General features: G+C 45.0%; 2 protein-coding genes and 1 long non-coding RNA gene across 9 annotated transcripts in view; 2 read left to right on the forward strand and 1 right to left on the reverse strand.

Annotated features, from left to right (window-relative positions):
* Positions 1–13,061, reverse strand: part of BRCA1 (BRCA1 DNA repair associated) — a 103,359-nt gene extending 90,298 nt beyond the window's left edge. For 2 of the 3 annotated variants that reach the window (XM_023204003.3, XM_023204002.3), the window contains exon 1: positions 12,937–13,051. The gene's annotated coding sequence lies outside the window, so the exon portion shown is untranslated. Of the gene's footprint in view, positions 1–12,936 lie in introns of all 3 variants that reach the window. The other variant, XM_023204007.1, reaches the window with a different exon arrangement.
* On the forward strand, positions 109–6,759 carry LOC111537332. Of its 2 annotated transcripts, none has more exons than XR_002729972.2 (4): positions 109–254; positions 3,776–3,838; positions 5,519–5,537; positions 6,714–6,759. It is a non-coding gene; the product is annotated as an uncharacterized LOC111537332 (long non-coding RNA). The 2 variants fall into 2 exon arrangements; XR_002729971.2 differs by lacking the exon at positions 6,714–6,759 and adding an exon at positions 6,623–6,689.
* Positions 13,062–13,489: 428 nt separating the features above from the next.
* The window catches only part of NBR1 (NBR1 autophagy cargo receptor), a 41,531-nt gene continuing 36,345 nt past the window's right edge, over positions 13,490–18,675 (forward strand). For 3 of the 4 annotated variants that reach the window (XM_026448629.2, XM_026448627.2, XM_026448628.2), the window contains exon 1: positions 14,004–14,248. The gene's annotated coding sequence lies outside the window, so the exon portion shown is untranslated. Of the gene's footprint in view, positions 13,892–14,003; positions 14,249–18,675 lie in introns of those variants that run through there. The other variant, XM_026448626.2, reaches the window with a different exon arrangement.

The raw sequence follows: 18,675 nt of genomic DNA on the forward strand, positions 1-18,675 counted from the left end.
ATGTTTGTTGTTGTTGTTCGGCTTCAGGTTTCTTCTGCCCCGCCCCGTCGACGCAATCACCACCAATCAATGGGGTGGTCGTTTTGAGGGACAAGTGGTAAGAGCCAATCATCTTGGCGAAAACTGGGAGAAACGGGACTAGTTACTGTCTTTATGCGCCTTGTTAGATTCACCCCACAGGGATAGCGGCAGAGCTGGCAGCGGACGGTTCTGGCTTTGGCCTCCGGCAGGCGCCTCCCTGGGGCAGGAAGCTGGTAAGGAAGCAGCCTCGGTTACGTAGGGGTGGGGTCACGTCACCCTAAGAGAGTTTGGAGAAGTTCAAGGGAGGAGTCCGGCAAAGAAGAGGGGCGACTTTTCCCGTGTCTCGGGATAGCTAATCTTTTTAGTGACAGGATGAGACAGCCCTTCGTGTTCAGAGGGACCGAGTGGGCGAAAAGCGCCTGAGAGTTGTAGAGTCTGTGGTTGAGAACATCGGCTTCTGCTGATGGAAGGCCACGACTCCCCAGTGGAAAGAGGGCCCAGGCAAAGAAAATGAGAGAGTCCTCGGGGTGGTGACACTGTCTTGGGAACATTGAGTGCTAGGAAACGATAACTGGAAGACTAGGATGAACTCTGCAAATAAAAAAATGACGCTACCTACACATCTTTCTCATCCCATCCTCCTTTTTTCGAGACCCTGTTAAAGAGATCTCCTTGGTTAGGGACCTTCGGTGTTGGAAAGGCACTGTTTTTCCTTTTTGTCAAACATCCAGCTTTCAGGCCACACTTTTTTTTTTTGAGACAGAGTCTCACTGTCTCAAAGACCAGCCCAGGCTGGTCTTGAACTCCTGAGCTCAAGCGATCTTTCTGCCTCGGCCTCACAAAGCGCTGGTATTACAGGCATGAGCCACCGCTCCTGGCCTGGGGTCGCACATTTTAAAGCTTGAATAACTTGTCTTGTACAGGCCACTGGTGGAGACAGTAATCAAAGCTCAGGTTGCCAGGTCTATTTCATTAAAGGGATTTTCTTAAGGCTGAAAAAAAAAAAAAAGAAAGAAAAGACGTAGAGGAAAAGTTAACTTGAGCCAAGCAAGGTGCGTCAGTGGCATGGACTTAAAATCATGCCAGTTATGGAAGCTGAAGGCCAGGCCGGGCGCGGTGGCTAATGCCAGTAATCCCAGCACTTTGGGAGGCTGAGGCGGGCGGATCACCTGAGGTCGGGAGTTCCAGACCAGCCTGACCAACATGGAGAAACCCCGTCTCGACTGAAAATACAAAATTAGCCGGGCCGTGGTGGCACATACCTGTAATCCCATCTACTAGGGAGGCTGAGGCTGGAGAATCGCTTGAACCTGGGAGGCAGAGGTTGCGGTGAGCCGAGATCGCGCCATTGCACTACAGCCTGGGCAACAAGAGCAAAACTCCGTCTCAAAAAAAAAAAAAAAAAAGAAAGCTGAAGGCCTAGGACCCAGCTATCTGACTATACTGGCCGTAGACCTAAGGGGCAGATAGGGTTAACCATAACTTCGGTGTTTACACACGTTCAAGATTAATGCTCTTGCTGAAAGAATTTTTTTTTACTTGTCAGCCAAAGCTATAATCTCCCACTTCTGTTTTCTCTTAGTTGGCCCACCAGCTGGAGGAGCTCCAAGTATTTAAATTAATTTCCAATTGTATAATTTGAGAAAAAGATGCGAAGATTAATTTCCTTCACAAGTAGGGAAGTGTGTTTTTTTCTTTTTCTTTTCTTTTTTTTTTTTTTTGAGACGGAGTCCGCCAGGCTGGAGTGCAGTGGCACGATCTCGGTGACAAGATCCGCCTCCCGGGTTCACGCAGTTCTCCTGCCTCCTCAGCCTCCCGAGTAGCTGGGACTACAGGCGCCCGCCACCCCGCCCAGCTAATTTTTTTGTGGTTTTAGTAGAGACGGGGGTTTCACCGTGTTAGCTAGGATGGCCTCTATCTTCTGACTTCATGATCTACCCGCCTCGGCCTGCCAAAGTTCCGGCATTATAAGCGTGAGCCACCGTGCCTGGCGGGAAGTGTGTTTCTTGAAGTTGGAAAGTGGTATTTCAGAACATCTGCTTTTGGCAGACTAAGTCAGTCACTTCATTTCCCTGATTTTTTGCCTAAGGTCCTGGGGAATTGACAAAGATTCTGCCCAAATTTTAAGGACCCCAATAATTACATTTCATATGAATGAATAGTAGGTGTCAGTAGGATTGTTATTGAGAGACTACTATTATTTTTATGGTGCACTTGGTTCTAGGTAGAAACAAAGAATGGAGAAAATTGGAGGATAATTGTCTTAGGGTTTCAAAAAAGTGCGTGATCTTCACAGAGTTCAGGGTCCTTAAAATAACAGTCTTAATTGGAGTGTTTGACAGGGCAGTGCATTATATTGTTGAAAACAGTACACGTTTATGGTTCTAAAGACTGGTTTATTATTTTTAAAAATGTTTAACTTAATTTTTTTAAGGAAATGGGGTTGCTGGTCTTCAACTCCTAGGCTCATGATCCTTCCGCCTCAGCCTCCCAAAGTGCTAGGATTATAGTCATGAGCCACCATACCGGGCCAATTTTTTTTTTTTTTTTTTTTTTGAGATGGAGTCTTGCTCATCACCCAGGCTGGAGTGCAGTGGCGCGATCTCTGCTCACTGCAAGCTCCGCCTCCCGGGTTCACGCCATTCTCCTGTCTCAGCCTCCCGAGTAGCGGGGACTACAGGCGCCTGCCAACGCGCCTGGCTAATTTTTTGTATTTTTAGCAGAGACGGGGTTTCACCGTCTTAGCCAGGATGGTCTCGATCTCCTGACCTTGTGATCCGCCCGCCTCGGCCTCCCAAAGTGCTGGGATTACAGGCGTGAGCCACCGCGCCCGGCCACCGGGCCAATTTTTTATTTTATTTTTGAGACAGAGTCTCGCTGTATCACCCAGGCGGGAGTGCACAGGCATGATCTTGGCTCACTGCAACCTTGCCTCCAAGGTTCAAGCAATTCTCCTGCCTCAGCCTCCTGAGTAGCTGAGATTACAGGCCTGCACCACTACACGCAGATAATTTTTGTATTTTTGGTACAGACGAAGTTTCACCATGTTGGCTTGGCTGGTATCCAGCTCCTGGACTCAAGCAATCTGCCAGCCTCTGCTTCCCAAAGTGCTGGGATTACAGACATGAGCCACTGTGCCTGGCCTTTATTATATTTTTTATATTTGAGTGACATTTTGAAAGAACTTGCATATACATTTTTAATTTGATCCTTATGGTAACACTGTGAGATAGGCAGAGCAGACATATTAGACCTATTTTATAGATTAAAGATTAAAAACTGAATCTTAAAGGTGAACTGACCTGCTCACAGTTTTATGTCTAGTAATGGGCCAGAGCTGTGTCTGGAACCCAAGTCTTCCCATTTTTTGTGCTCCCACACACGCACACACACAAAATTTGCTGTTCAGATGACATGGCATCTCATTGCTTCAGTTTGCATCGTTCTGACCACCAGAAAGTTTGAAAGCCTTCTGATGTGCTTGTTAGGTGTTCTGATTTCCTCTTCTCTGAATTTTATGTATATTTTTACCTGGGTTGTTAATTGTATCATTAGCAGTTTTGCTGATGCTCTGGGTGTGTCGCAGATACTAACCCTTTGTTATGGGTTGTTACGGTTGTTTGTTGTTTGTCTTTTGATTTTGTGGTTTTTTTTAACCATATAAAATACTTAATATGTAATGAAATGTGCCCAGCTCACCTTTTGACTTCTGCGTACATTATAACCTGCCTTTAAATGTGTATTTCTTTTGTAGGTAAAAGTTTCATTTGATCTGAATACTATTCAGATAAAATACCTGGATGAGGAAAATGAAGAGGTAAAGTATATTATGGTGCTTATCGCTAGGTGTTCAGAATAGCAATCTTATTTCTCCAGTGATACGGGCTTTAATAATTCAAAATAGTGTTTATCTCATTTGTGTGGTGTTTTAAATATATTTGATAATTGAATATTCTAAGAAGACTTGCAGCATCTGAGATGGAGTTGAGAAACGGAGAAGCAACACTGAAGAATATCTCAGAGATAACTTTCACTTAAAAAAAAAAAAAAGGAAACAGGTCTCACTATGTTGCTCAGGCCAGGCTAGAACTCCTGGGCCTAAGCAGTCCTCCCACCTCAGCCTCCCAAAGTGCTGGGATTACAGGTGTGAGACACCATGCTTGGCCTGAGATAAATTTTTTTTTTTTTTTTTTTTTTTTGAGATGGAGCCTCACTCCGTCGCCTAGGCTGGATTGCAGTGGTGCAATCTCTGCTCACTACAACCTCCAGTTCCTGGGTTCAAGTGATTCTTCTGTCTCAGCCTCCCGAGTAGCTGGGATTACAGGTGTATACCACCACGCCTGGCTAATTTTTGTATTTTTAGTAGAGACGGGATTTCACCATGTTGGCCAATCTGGTCTCAAACTCCTGGGCCCAAGCAATCGGCCCACCTCGGCCTCCCAAAGTGCTGGGATTACAGGCGTGAGCTACCACACCTGGCCAAGATAACTTTTAAAATTATGTAGTGGCCAGGCGCGGTGGCTCATGCCTGTAATCCCAGCACTTTGGGAGGCCGAGGCGGGTCGATCATGAGGTCAGGAGATTGAGATCATCCTGGCTAACACGGTGAAACCCTGTCTCTACTAAAAATACAAAAAATTAGCCAGGCGTGGTGGTGTGCACCTGTAGTCCCAGCTACTCGGGAGGCTAAGGCAGGAGAATGGCGTGAACCTGGGAGGCAGAACTTGCAGTGAGCCGAGATTGCGCCACTGCACTCCAGCCTGGGCAACTCCGTCTCAGAAAAAAAAAAAAAAAATTATGTAGTGACCTTAAGTTCACATATAGTGTAAGCCATTCAGTTTATAATAATACAAATATAATAGCTAAGCCTTTTTTTTTTTTTTTTTTAAAGAGACACAGTCTTACTCTGTCGCCCAGGCTGGAGTGCACTGGCATGATCATAGCTCACTGCAACCTAGAGCTCCTGGGTTCAAGGAATCCTCCCATCTCAGCCTTCTGGAGAGCTAGGACATGCCTCTGCATCTGGCAAAATTTTTTACTTCTTTGGAGGGATGGGGTCTCACTTTGTTGCCCAGGTTAATGGCTAAGCTTTATTGAATGGTTACAGTGTGTCAGACTAGCAACAATACCATGTATTGAGTACATTATCATCACTATTTTACCCATGAGGAAACTGAGGCACAGAGAGGTGAAATAACTTGCCTAAACGCACAAAAACTTGGAAGTAGTAAAGTCAGGGTTCAGTCCATACCCTCTGGCTGTAGAACTCAAGCTCCTAACCGTTATATTGCACTGCCTCTTAATGTATCTGAAATAAAGGAGGGCATAGTAGATAAGCAATAACATTTCTTAAGTATTATTCATGACTAGCAAGTGATACAGAAAAGCTGAAGGCTTGGCCTGAGTTTTTGTCTGTCCTATGGGGCTGGTCCTAGTAACAGAAATGCTCGATTGATGAGACACTTATAATTCACTGTTGTTTTTTTTCCTTTTGTAGGTATCCATCAACAGTCAAGGTGAGTCCCTGAGAGAGTCTGTTCAGCCTCATTTAAAAGCTTTAATCTGCTCATTGAGGCATTTCTATTTGTACTCAAACCTTATTACAGTATTAATTTTAGAGTTTTGAATTTGGTATACTACAAATTAACACTGCACTGATGGACAGTAGTTACATAGGGGATTTTATTGTATAGCAGTTTTTTGTATATAGAATGATGCCTTTGCATGGACCCTAAGGACAGCTTTATTGGGAGGTTTTCATATTTAACATGCCAGTCCTCTGAGATTAATATGCCTCCCAGTTCAAGACATAAAAGTATTCCCATGGTGTTGCATTTGTACAGTAGGTACAGTAAAAATGTGACATTATAATCTTTTCTTTTTTTTTTTGAAACGGAGTCTCGCTCTGTCGCCTGGGCTGGAGTGCAGTGACCGGATCTCAGCTCACTGCAAGCTCTGCCTCCCGGGTTTACGCCATTCTCCTGCCTCAGCCTCCCGAGTAGCTGGGACTACAGGCACCAGCCACCTCGCCTGGCTAGCTTTTTGTATTTTTTAGTACAGACGGGGTTTCACTGTGTTAGCCAGGATGGTCTCGAACTCCTGACCTCATGATCCGCCCGTCTCGGCTTCCCAAAGTGCTGGGATTACAGGCTTGAGCCACCGCGCCCGGCCTGACATTATAATCTTATGGGATCACCATCACACACGTGGTTGACCCAAATGTTACCTGGCAGTGGTTACTATAGTGAAGCAAATTAACATATCCATCATCTCATTATAGTGGCCCCGTGGTGCCCTGAGCCCTCCCCAGAAATCAGCCATAATCTACTCATTTAGCAAAAATCATTAATATGATTATTTAACTATAATACATTCCTCATGTTATACAGTCCATCTTTAGAATTGGCTATACTTAATCTTATAGATTCTTGAATGAATGGATATGTACAAAATAAAAATAATTGGCTATACTTAATCTTATAGGATCTTTGGTTCTTGAAGGAGTGAATGGATGTGTACAAAATAAAAATAAATTTTAAAATAATAGAATCTTTTGGGGTGTGTGAAGAACTACCATGGTGTATATTTTTTATCCTTTTAGGAGAATATGAAGAAGCGCTTAAGGTAATGATTATTTAATCTCATTTTCAAATAATTTAATATTATGGGTTTGTTTTTTTTTTTTTAAACAGGGTTGTGCTCTGTCATCCAGGCTGGCATGCAGTGGCACAATCTGGGGTTGCTGCAACCTCCACCTCCCAGGCTTAAGTGATCAAGACCATCCTGGCAAACACGGTGAAACCCCGTCTATATTAAAAATACAAAAACTGGCCGGGCGCGGTGACTCACGCCAGTAATCCCAGCACTTTGGGAGGCCGAGGCGGGCGGATCACGAGGTCAGGAGATCTAGACCCTCCTGGCTAACACGGTGAAACCCTGTCTCTACTAAAAAAAAATACAAAAAATTAGCCGGGTGTGGTGGCGGGAGCCTGTAGTCCCCGCTACTCGGGAGGCTGAGGCAGGAGAATGGCGTGAACCCGGGAAGCGGAACTTGCAGTGAGCCGAGCCGAGATCACGCCACTGCACTCCAGCCCGGGCGACAGAGCGAGACTCCGTCTCAAAAAAAAAAAATACAAAAAATTAGCCGGGCGTGGTGGCGGGCGCCTGTAGTCCCAGCCACTCGGTAGGCTGAGGCAGGAGAATGGCGTGAACCCGAGAGGCAGAGCTTGCAGTGAGCCGAGATCGCGCCACTGCACTCTAGCCTGGGTGACAGAGCAAGAGTCCGTCTCAAAAAAAAAAAAAAAAAGAAAAGAAAAACAACCTTGACAAAGAAAACTGATTTGTTACTAAATCTCTATTTCTGAGATAAGCTACATTTCAAAGAAATTCTCCGTAAAAGAAAAATTGGATTCAGTTATCATACCAGATGGCTTTCATTCTCACCACTGACTCAATTCTGAAATAATATTTCAGTATAGTAATTATAATCTAAACTATATAAACACACTGTAAACACAAACTTTGAACAGATGAAAACTCCAATATGTAAAAAGGTAATGAATGCTCAAGGAAGACTGTGAAAAGGGAATAGGAAAAGAATTAAAATGTTCCTCTTCTAGGTCCCGATGAGAGTAAATGTTTACTATAAAAATGATTCAAATATTTTAAGCACTTCTCAAACCAGGCAATATTTTAGGCCTACTGTACATTTGCATTTTGAGCTTCCAATACGGATAAGTGACTGGAAAAAGCAGCTAGGTTTAGGTTGAGAAACAACAACCCACTGGTGTACACATTTTAGCAAATTCTTTTGAAAGTCAAAAATGTTATAGTCATAGGTAAAAAGTTACAGAGAACTACCAATTATCGGAAATAGCTGCCAATAGTGACTTAGAGGCCAGCAGAAGGAATTTTAGTTCAAGAAACCTAAAGGAGGATGAAATCCTTACCTACCCTATAGCTACCACAAATAACACTGTTTCCAGTCATGATCAGGAATCACATACTAAGACATAACTGCAAATTGTGCTATACTGGGTACTGTATTAAAAGGAAGTGAAATATGATCCCCATCCTAGAGCTTTCCATACATATGAGCCTAAAAAACCATTAAAAATTAATCTAGGCCAGGCGTGGTGGCTCATATCTGTAATCCCAGCACTTTGGGAGGCCGAGGCGGGTGAATCATGAGGTCAGGAGTTCGAGACCAGCCTAACCAACATGGTGAAACCCTATCTCTCCTAAGAATACAAAATTAGCCAGGCATGGTGGCGTGCGCCTGTAATCCCAGCTACTCAGGAGGCTGAGGTAGGAGAAGCACTATAATCTAGGAAGCAGAGGTTACAGTGAACCAAGATGGCACCACTGTACTCCAGACTGGGCAACAAGAGCGAAACTCCGTCTAAAAAAAAAAAAAAGTAATCTAACAGAAAACAAGAAAAGAGCAATGAAAAGCTAGAAAACATACAATAGCTGACTGAAAATAAAAATTTAGCATTAACTTTCATTCTTACATCTTTAATTTTTTGTTGTTGTTGTTGTTGTTTTGTGTTTTTTTGTTTTTTTTTTTGAAACAGAGTCTCGCTGTGTTGCCCAGGCTGGAGTGCAGTGGCCTCCAAGTAGCTGGGACTACGGGCGCACGCCACCACGCCCGGCTAGTTTTTTGTATTTTTAGTAGAGACGGGGTTTCACCATGTTAGCCAGGATGGTCTCGATCTCCTGACCTCGTGATCCACCCACCTCGGCCTCCCAAAGTGCTGGGATTACAGGCTTGAGCCACCGCGCCTGGCACATCTTTACTTTTTATGTATCTGAGTTTTTAATTGATGGTTTAATTTGCCAAAATGAGAAAGAACATCCTATTTTTATGACTCTGTCCCATGGAAATATAAAGATAAATGGATCCAAATGCCACACTATTGAGGATTTTTTTGATCACTCTGATTGTCATGAGTAAGTTTTGTGCTTTTTCAAAAGCAGTTTTTTCCTACAATGTCATTTCCTGCTTCTCTGGCTCTGATTTTCAATAAATTGATAAATTGTAAATCTTGTTTTCCTTTTATTTTTGTTTAGCTAAAATGTTGAAGGGCAAGGGAGAGGATGGTTATTTATAAATCTTGTTATCTCTCTGAAAATACAACTTGCATTTTCCTTAATCTGACTGACATGACTCCAAATATGAAAAACAATTTTCATAAAACACAAAAGAAAATTTCCTTGAATTTACCCTTTTTTATTGTGGGTAACAGGCAATAGGTACAAATTTTCAACTTATTTTTTGAATGTTACTCACTACTAACGACCATATTTTAAAAAATTAATCGAAGAACTAATGTAGTTTAGTTTATTATTTTATTCAACAAATGTTTATTGAGTGGCAACTAGGTCCCAAGTACTGTTCTAACTACTGAAGATACAGATGTACATAAACAAAACAAAAATCTCTGCTGCCATCCTGGAGTTTACATTCTGTGGTACTAGAAATAAAGGATGGATACATTGCATAGAATGTCAGCTAGTCATAAATGTTATGGAGAAGCAGCAGGAATGGAGGATAAAGTGTGTCTTGAGGGTGTAGTAATTTTAAATAGCGCTGTCTGGAAATGAAAAGGTGGTATTTCAATCAAGATTTTCAGACCATGGCTGGGTGCAGAGGCTCACACCTGTAATCCCAGCACTTTCAGAGGCCAAGGTGGGTAGATCACTTGAAGTAAGGAGTTTGAGACCAGCGTGACCAACATGGCAAAACCCTATCTCTACCAAAAAAAAAAAATAACAAAAATTTGTTGGGCATGGTGGTGCACACCTGTAGTCCCTGCTACTCTGGAGGGCTGGGGTGGGAGAATCGCTTGAGCCTGGCGAGGTTGAGGCTGCAATGAGCTGTGATAGCACCAGAGATCCTGTATACAAAAACCTCTGCATTTCATTGTATGTAAATTATACCTCAATTCAAAAATAAAATGTGAATAGTACAGTCCCCTTTTCCTTTTATAGACCAAGAAAAACAAAAGCTCACTCCAAGAGTCAGACTTGCTAAAGGCTTTGATGACTTGCAGTATTCTTATTTAAATGTACACAGCCAGTTTCAGAGGAAGGTTCTTTCAAAGACTTATCCCCTAAAGGACACCAATTATCCACGTTTTTTTTTTTTTTTTTTTGAGACAGTCTTGCTCTGTCGCTCAGACTGGAGTGGCAGGCTGGAGTGCAGTTCTGAGATCTTGGCTCACTGCAAGCTCCACCTCCAGGTTTATGCCATTCTCCTGCCTCAGCCTCCCAAGTAGCTGGGACTATAGGCACCTGCCAGGACGCCCAGCTAATTTTTTGTATTTTTAGTAGAGATGGGGTTTCACCATGTTAGCCAGATGGTCTCAATCTCCTGACATTGTGATCTGCCCACCTTGGCCTCCCAAAGTGCTGGGATTACAGGCATGAGCCACCGCACCCAGCCAATTACTTATTATTTATTTTTATTTTTGAGATGGAGTTTGGCTCTGTCGCCAGGCTGGAGTTCAGTAGTACGACATTGGCTCACTGCAACATCTGCCTCCCGGTTCAAGTGATTCTCCTGCCTCAGCCTCCTGAGTAGCTGGGATTACAGGCATGCGCGGCTACGCCCAGCTAATTTTTCTATTTTTAGCAGAGAAGGGGTTTCACCATGTTGGCCAGGATGGTCTCGATCTCCTGACTTCATGATTCTCCCACCTTGGCCTCCCAAAGTGCTGGGATTAAGGCATGAGCCACCACCCACGGCCTCATTCATGATTTATTTTGCCATTTCAAGTGATGAAGCTGGTTTTAGAGCTAGAAGAAAACCAAAATGCCAGTTAATCTAAACTAGATTTCTGTCCCAGTGCAGAACCAATCAAGACAGGGTCCCTGTCTTTCCTGGACCACAGGATTTGTTTTGAAGAGGAGAGGAGTGGGAGAGGCTGAGTGGATGGAGAACAAGGAGTCATTTTCTACATTTGTAAAGTTCTTCAGTTAAGAAAATCAGCAATTACAATAGCCTAATCTTACTAGACATGTCTTTTCCTCCCTACTATGTAAGGTCAATTCTGTTCATTTGCATAGGAGATAATCTATAGGAATCTCTAATACCCTCTTGTAGTGACTTACCAGATTTTCTGCATAGCATTAAGGACATTTTGTACTTCTTCAATGCGAACAGCAGGTAAATCTATTTCTTTCTGTTCCAATGAACTTTAACACATCAGAAAAACGTATCTTTTTAAAAGGTTTATAAAATGACAACTTCATTTTATCATTTTAAAATAAGGTAAATAGGGCTGGGCGTGGTGGCTCACGCCTGTAGTCACAGCACTTTGGGAGGCCAAGATGGGCGGATGACCTGAGGTCGGGAGTTCAAGACCAGCCTGAAACATGAAGAACCCTCGTTTCTACTAAAAATACAAAAACACAAGCCAGGCATGGTGGTGCCGCCTGCAATCCCAGCTACTCGGGAGGCTAAGGCAGGAGAATCGCTTGAACCCACGAGTCAGAGGTTGTGGTGAGCCCAAATCACGCCATTACACTCTAGCCTGGGCAACAAGTGAGAAACTCCGTCTCAAAAATAAATAAATAAAATGAAATAAAATACATTTAAGATTTGGAAGGTTTCAGAATACAAAATCCTTTCTTTTTAAAGGTTCTAGACGTTGCTTTTTGTAATTAGACAACATAAACTCTGTATTTTTTCACATATCGCTTCCAACTCTTTGGGTCTTTTCCTTTCTCCAAGAAAGAGAAAGCTACAGGCGAGTGACTGACCCGGTAAGTGGTGGTTGCCTTAGCTTTCTCCAATGCTTCTGGCTGTTTTCTTTCTTATGCATAAAACTGAAACCAACACCAATCAACACCTCCCCGCCCCTAACCCTTCCCAGTGACCTGCTCTCATCTCAGGATCCTCCTCAAGTACATCGCCGCCGGCAGCATCTGTTACTACTGACGCTCCTCTACTTCCCTGTTGCGCTTTCTCAACAGTGCAAATGGTTCCAGTTCTTAAGTTCTCTCTCCCACAAAATCCTGTCTCCTCCCCTTCCCAGACATATTCCTGGCACCTCTTCTTCCGCAAGGGCCCATCCTCTCATAAATACTAGTCGGTGTTTGTTTGCTTTGAGACAGAGTGTTGTTCTGTCGCCGAGGCTGGAGTGCAATGGCGCGATCTCGGCTCACCGCAGCCTCCGCTTCCCGGGTTCAAGCGATTCTCCTGCCTCAGCCTCCTGAGTAGCTGGCGCGCACCACCACGCCCGGGTAATTTTTGTATTTTTAGTAGAGACGGCGTTTCACCATGTTGGTCAGGCTGGTCTCGAACTCCTGACCTCGTGATCCGTCCGCCTTGGCCTCCCAAAGTGCTGGGATTACAGGCGTGAACCACCGTCCCCGGCAACCAGCTGATGTTCTTATACACATGGTGTCCCCCTCAAGGCACATTTCAGTTCCTATCACGAGGATTCCCCCTCGGACACACGGTGCCCCCTACCTGATCCTTAGTGCTTCCCTCGCGACCTACAAATTGCCCCCTTCCCCAGGGGTTTCACAACGCCTTACGCCTCTCAGGTTCCGCGTCCCCCCCGCCTAAAGGATACCCATCTGCCTGCTTCGGAAATTCACTCTCCCTCGCCTGTCCCCCGGAGCATCCCTTGGGTCCTTGTCCCTTTTCCGGGGCTCTTCTACCTTTACCCAGAGCAGAGGGTGCAGGCCTCCTGAGCCCAGGGGCCCAGTTATCTGAGAAACCCCACGGCCTGTCCCCCGTCCAGAAAGTCTCAGCTCACGCCGCTCAGTCACGTTTTTGCTTTTGTTTTTCCTACATTGCAGATGAGGCTCCCAGTGTTGACGTTGGCCAGGGCCTTTGCAAACAAGCCAGGCCAAAAAGGTTCAACATTTACACCGTTGCTTAAATGAGGGCATTGATCTTACCCTCCGTGACGGTCACCTCATCGTCGGGCAGAATGAAGCCAGAGTAGATGCAGGCGAGCTCGCAGACGTAGGCCATGGCGCGGGCGAGTGTGGGGCTGGGGCTGCCGGACGCGGTGCTAGTCGCCGGAAGAAGTGAAGGCCTCACCGCAACGCGGCCTTAACTTCCTCGGAAGGACCGAGCACCTTGGCGGCAGCTGAGGAAAGGGGTTCCACAGTTTTAATTTACCTGTAATTCTCACGCTTTACCGTTGCGACGGAAACCGCTGAGGAACAGCCTCTCAGACTAGGAAATCAAGACACAGAGGAAGAGCGGGACAGAAAGAGCCTATCGTCTCTCGGGGCTCTGGATTGGCCACCCAGTTTGCCCCGGGTGACGTAAAAAGAAAGAGACGGAAGAGGAAGAATTCTACCTGAGTTTCCCATAAAGCGCCCGCCCTCTCGCGTTTACGCTTCCAGTTGCGACTTATTACGTCACAGTAATCGCTCTACAAAGATCAGAATCGCTACCTGAGGCCTGAATATGAGTGTAAGATAGTGTCCAAAGCAGTCGTAGGAAGAGGTCCCATTCCCCTACTCTTTCCGCCCTAATGGAGGTCTCCAGTTTAGGTAAATAAAAGGATTGCTGGGGGCGGGGGAGGGGTTGGGGGGGTGGAGGGAAAGAACTACTATTTCCAGCATGCGTTGCGGAATGAAAGGCCTTCGCCACGCTGTTCCTTGGAAACTGTAGTCTTATGGAGAGGAACATCCAATATCGAAGCGGGCACAATTCTCACGGAAATCCAGTGGATAGATTGGAGACCTCCACGCGCTCATACATGTCAACAGTTGTGGATTGGAGTGTTGTTATGTTTTCGTATCTTGAGAGCAGAGACTAGGCCAAAAAGATACCGACAACTCCTAGGAAGACTACAATTCCCATCCAGCCTCACGAGTCTTGGGCAAGTAGTCCTGTAAGGTCAGCGACCTGCGGGGACGCAGTGGGCGCCGAATTTGCCTAGGGAAGGGGAAACCGCTCTGGCCCACGTCTGCGCACTCGTAGTTCCGCCCCTCGGCCCAATGTTTGTTATTGTTGTTCGGCTTCAGATTTCGTCTGCCCCGCCCCGTCGACGCAATCTCCACCAATCAATGTGGTGGTCGTTTTGAGGGACAAGTGGTAAGAACCAATCATCTTGGCGAAAACTCGACGAAACAGGAGACTAGTTACTGTCTTTATCCGCCATGTTAGAATCACCCAACAGGGATAGCGGCAGAGCTGGCAGCTGACAGTCCTTTCGTTGGCCTCCGGCAGGCGCCCCCCGGGGGCGGGAAGCTGGTAAGGAAGCAGCTGAGGTTACTTAGGGGTGGGGTCACGTCACACTAAGAGGGTTTGGGGAAGTTCAAGGGAGGAATCCTGCAAAGAAGAGGGGCGACTTTTTTCGTGTCTCGGGACAGCTAATGTTTTTAGTGACAGGATGAGAGAGCCCTTCGTGTTCAGAGGGACCAAGTGGGCGAAAAGCGCCGGAGAGTTGGAGAGTACGTGGTTCAGAACATCGGCTTCTACCGATGGAAGGCCACGACTCCCCAGTGGAATGAGGGCCTGGGCAAAGAAAATGAGAGTCGGGGTGGTGACACTGTCTTGGGAACATTGAGTGCTAGGGAACGATAGCTGGAAGACTAAGATAAACTCTGCAAGTAAAAAAATGACACTACCTACACATCCTTTTCATTCCATCCTCCTTTTTTCGAGACCTTAAAGAGATCTCCTTGGTTAGGGACCTTCGATTTTGGAAAGGCACTGTTTTTCCTTTTTGTCAAACACCCAGGTTTTAGAGCACACTTTTTTTTTTTTTTTTTCTTTTGAGACAGTCTCGCTTTCTCAAAGACCAGCCCAGGCTGGTCTTGAACTCCTGAGCTCAAGCGATCCTTCTGCCTCAGCCTTCCGAAGTGCTGGAATTACAGGCATGAGCCACCACTCCCAGCCTCAGATCACACATTTTAAAGCTTGTATAACTTGGCTTGTACAGGCCTCTGGTGGAGACAGAAATCAAAGCTCAGGTTGCCAGGTCTGTTTCATTAAAGGGATTTTGTTGAGGGTGAAAAAAAAAATTCGACGTGGAGGAAAAGTTAACTCGTGCCAAGCAAAGGTGAGTCAGTGGCGTGGACTTAACAATAATGCTAGTTATGAAAGTTGAAGGCCTAGGACCCAGCTATCTGACTATACTGGCTTTAGACCTAAGGGTGAGATAGGGTTAACCATAGCTTTGGTGTTTACACACGTTCAAGATTAACGCTCTTGCTGAAAGAATTTTTTTACATGCCAGCGGAAGAGAGTTCCTTATGAAGACCTGGATATGATCCAGCTAAGCTAGAATCTCCGACTTCCTGTTTTCTCTTAGTTGGCCCACCAGCTGGAGGAGCGCCAGAGTATCTAAATTAATTTCCAATTGTGTAATTTGAGAAAAAGAGAGGAAGATTCATTTCCTTCACAAGTAGGGAAGTGTGTTTCTTGAAGTTGGAAAGTGATGTTTCAGAATATCCACTTTTGGCAGACAGAATTACTTCATTTCCCTGATTTTTTGCCTAAGGTCCTGGGGAATTGACAAAGGTTCTGTTCAAATTTTAAGGACCCCAATAATTACATGTCATATGAATGAATACTAGATGTCAGCAGGATTGTTGTTAAGAGACTAGTATTATTTTGCTGGTGAACTTGGTTCTTGGTAGAAACAAAGAATGGAGAAAATTGGGGAATAATTGTCTTAGGATTTCAAAAAAGTGCCTGATCTTGACAGAGTTCAGGGTCCTTTAAATGACAGTCTTAATTGGAGTGTTTTACCAGGCAGTGCATTACATTGTGGAAAACGCTACAAATTTATGGTTCTAAAGACTGGTTTATTATCTTTTAGAATGTTTAACTGTACTTAATTTTTTTAAGGAGACGGGGTCTGGCTTTGTTGCCCAGGCTGGTCTTGGAACTCCTAGGCTCATGATCCTTCCGCCTCAGCCTCCCTAAGTGCTAGGATTACCAGCATCAGCCACCACACCCAGCCAGTTTTTTATTTTATTTTATTTTTGAGACAGAGTCTAGCTCTATCACCCAGGCGGGAGTGCAGTGACATGATCTTGGCTCACTGCAACCTTGCCTCCCAGGTTCAAGCAATTCTCCTGCCTCAGCCTCCTGAGTAGCTGGGATTACAGGCCTGCGCCACTACACGCAGCTAATTTTTGTATTTTTGTAGAGATGAGGTTTCACCATGTTGGCTAGGCTGATCTCAAACGGCTGGACTCAAACGATCTGCCTGCCTCTGCTTCCCAAAGTGCTGGGATTACAGACATGAGCCACTGTGCCCGACCTTTATTGTAATATTTTTTATATTTGAATGACATTTTGGAAGAACTTGTGTACACATTTTAAATTTGATCCTTATGGTAACACTGTGAGATAGGCAGAGCAGACATATTAGACCTGTTATAGATTAAAGAACTGAAGCTCAAAGGCGAATTGACCTGCTCACAGTTTTATGTCTTGTAATGGGCCAGAACTGTGTCTGGAAACTAAGTCTTCCCAGTTTGTGTGCTCCTCCGCCTCCCTCCCAGTCTCTGGCCCTGGCCCCACAGACCACACTGTAAATCCCTGGGACTTAACCTTGTTTCTCTCAACCTAAGCTATTTTTTCATAAAGTCATAAAAACCAGTTAAACATAACCATTCATCAGTAAACAAAATCCTTAATTAAAAACATAATGATCAGAATAGAAATTCGTTAAGGAATTGTTTTTTTTTTTTTGAGACGGAGTCTCGCTCTGTCACCCAGGCTGGAGTGCAGTGGCCGGATCTCAGCTCACTGCAAGCTCCGCCTCCCTGGTTTACGCCATTCTCCTGCCTCAGCCTCCGGAGTAGCTGGAACTACAGGCGCCCGCCACCTCGCCCGGCTAGTTTTTGTGTATTTTTTAGTAGAGACGGGGTTTCACCCTGTTAGCCAGGATGGTCTCGATCTGCTGACCTCGTGATCCGCCCGTCTCGGCCTCCCAAAGTGCTGGGATTACAGGCTTGAGCCACTGCGCCCAGCCAGGAATTGTTAACTTGTTAGGCATTATAATGATATCTACACTGTGGTTTTTTGTGTGTGTGTGGTTTTTTTTTGAGACGGAGTCTCGCTCTGTCGCCCAGGCTGGAGTGCAGTGGCCGGATCTCAGCTCACTGCAAGCTCCACCTCCCGGGTTTACGCTATTCTCCTCCCTCAGCCTCCTGAGTAGCTGGGACTACAGGCGCCAGCCACCTCGCCCGGCTAGTTTTTTTTGTATTTTTTAGTAGAGACGGGGTTTCACCGTGTTAGCCAGGATGGTCTTGATCTCCTGATCTTGTGATCCACCCGTCTCGGCCTCCCAAAGTGCTGGGATTACAGGCTTGAGCCACCGCACCCGGCCTACACTGTTTTTTAAAAACTTCTTGTCTTTTAGAGGTACATACTCAATTATTAATGGATAAAAGGACGGATGTTTGTCAAAATAATCTAGTAGGGAAACAGTATTGCTGTAAACCTTTGGTTACAGCAAATTGGTCCTGAGTTGATAATTATGGAAGAAGCTAGCTCATGGGTCCATAGGGATTCATTATATTCTCTCTACTTTTGTATAGGTTTAAATTTTCCCATAAAAAATACTTTAAAAAATAGTCCGGGCGCGGTGGCTCACACCTGTAATCCCAGCACTTTGGGAGGCCGAGGTGGGCCGGGAGTTCGAGACCAGCCTGGCCAACATGGTGAAACCCCTTCTCTACTAAAAGTACAAAAATTAGCCGGGTGTGGTGGCACGCGCCTGTTACAGTCCCAGCTACTCGGGAGGCTGAGGCAGGAGAATCACTTGAACCTGGGAGGCAGAGGTTGCAGTGAGGCGAGATAATGCCACTGCGTTCCAGCCTGGGTAACAGAATGAGACTCTGTCTCAAAACTATGTCTATATATTAAAAATAATAGGCCAAGCATGGTGGCTCACGCCTGTAATCACAGCACTTTGGGAGGCTGAGGCAGGTGGATCATGAGGTCAGGAGATTTAAGACCATCCTGGCTAACATGGTGAAACCCCATCTCTACTAAAACTACAAAAAATTAGCCGGGCGTGGTGGCAGGCGCCTGTAGTCCCAGCTACTCGGAAGGCTGAGGTGAGAGAATCGCTTGAACCCAGAAGGCAGAGGTTGCAGTGAGCCAAGATCATGCCACTGCACTTCAGCCTGGACAACAGAGCGAGACTCCATCTCAAAATAAGTAAATACAATAATATAAAATAATTAGATTATTATAGTTTGGTTAAAACAGTTGACTACTGTCAGTTACTTGTTGGGGCAGAAGTGGGGAATGCAGGGGTATATGTGAAATGAGGATAGCCTTGAGTTGATTACTTAACTAAGTAATAAACACTTAACTAAGTTAAGTAATACACTTAACTTAAGTAATACACTTAGTTAAGTAAAGTAAAGTTAAGTAATACACTTAGTTAAGTAAACACTTAACTAAGTTAAGTAATAAACACTTAACTAAGTGTTTATTACTCTCCACTTTTATATATGTTTGAAATCCCCCACTTAAAAAATCAGTACAAGGCCAGGCACGGTGGCTCACGCCTGTAATCCTAGCACTTTGGAAGGCCGAGGCGGGTAGATCATGAGGTCAGGAGATCAAGACCATCCTGCCTAACACAGTGAAACCCCATCTCTACTAAGAAGACAAAAAAAAAAAAATCAGACGTGGTGGCGGGCACCTGT

Source organism: Piliocolobus tephrosceles, chromosome 16, assembly GCF_002776525.5.
Source record: "Piliocolobus tephrosceles isolate RC106 chromosome 16, ASM277652v3, whole genome shotgun sequence".
Classification (NCBI taxonomy): Eukaryota; Metazoa; Chordata; class Mammalia; order Primates; family Cercopithecidae; genus Piliocolobus; species Piliocolobus tephrosceles.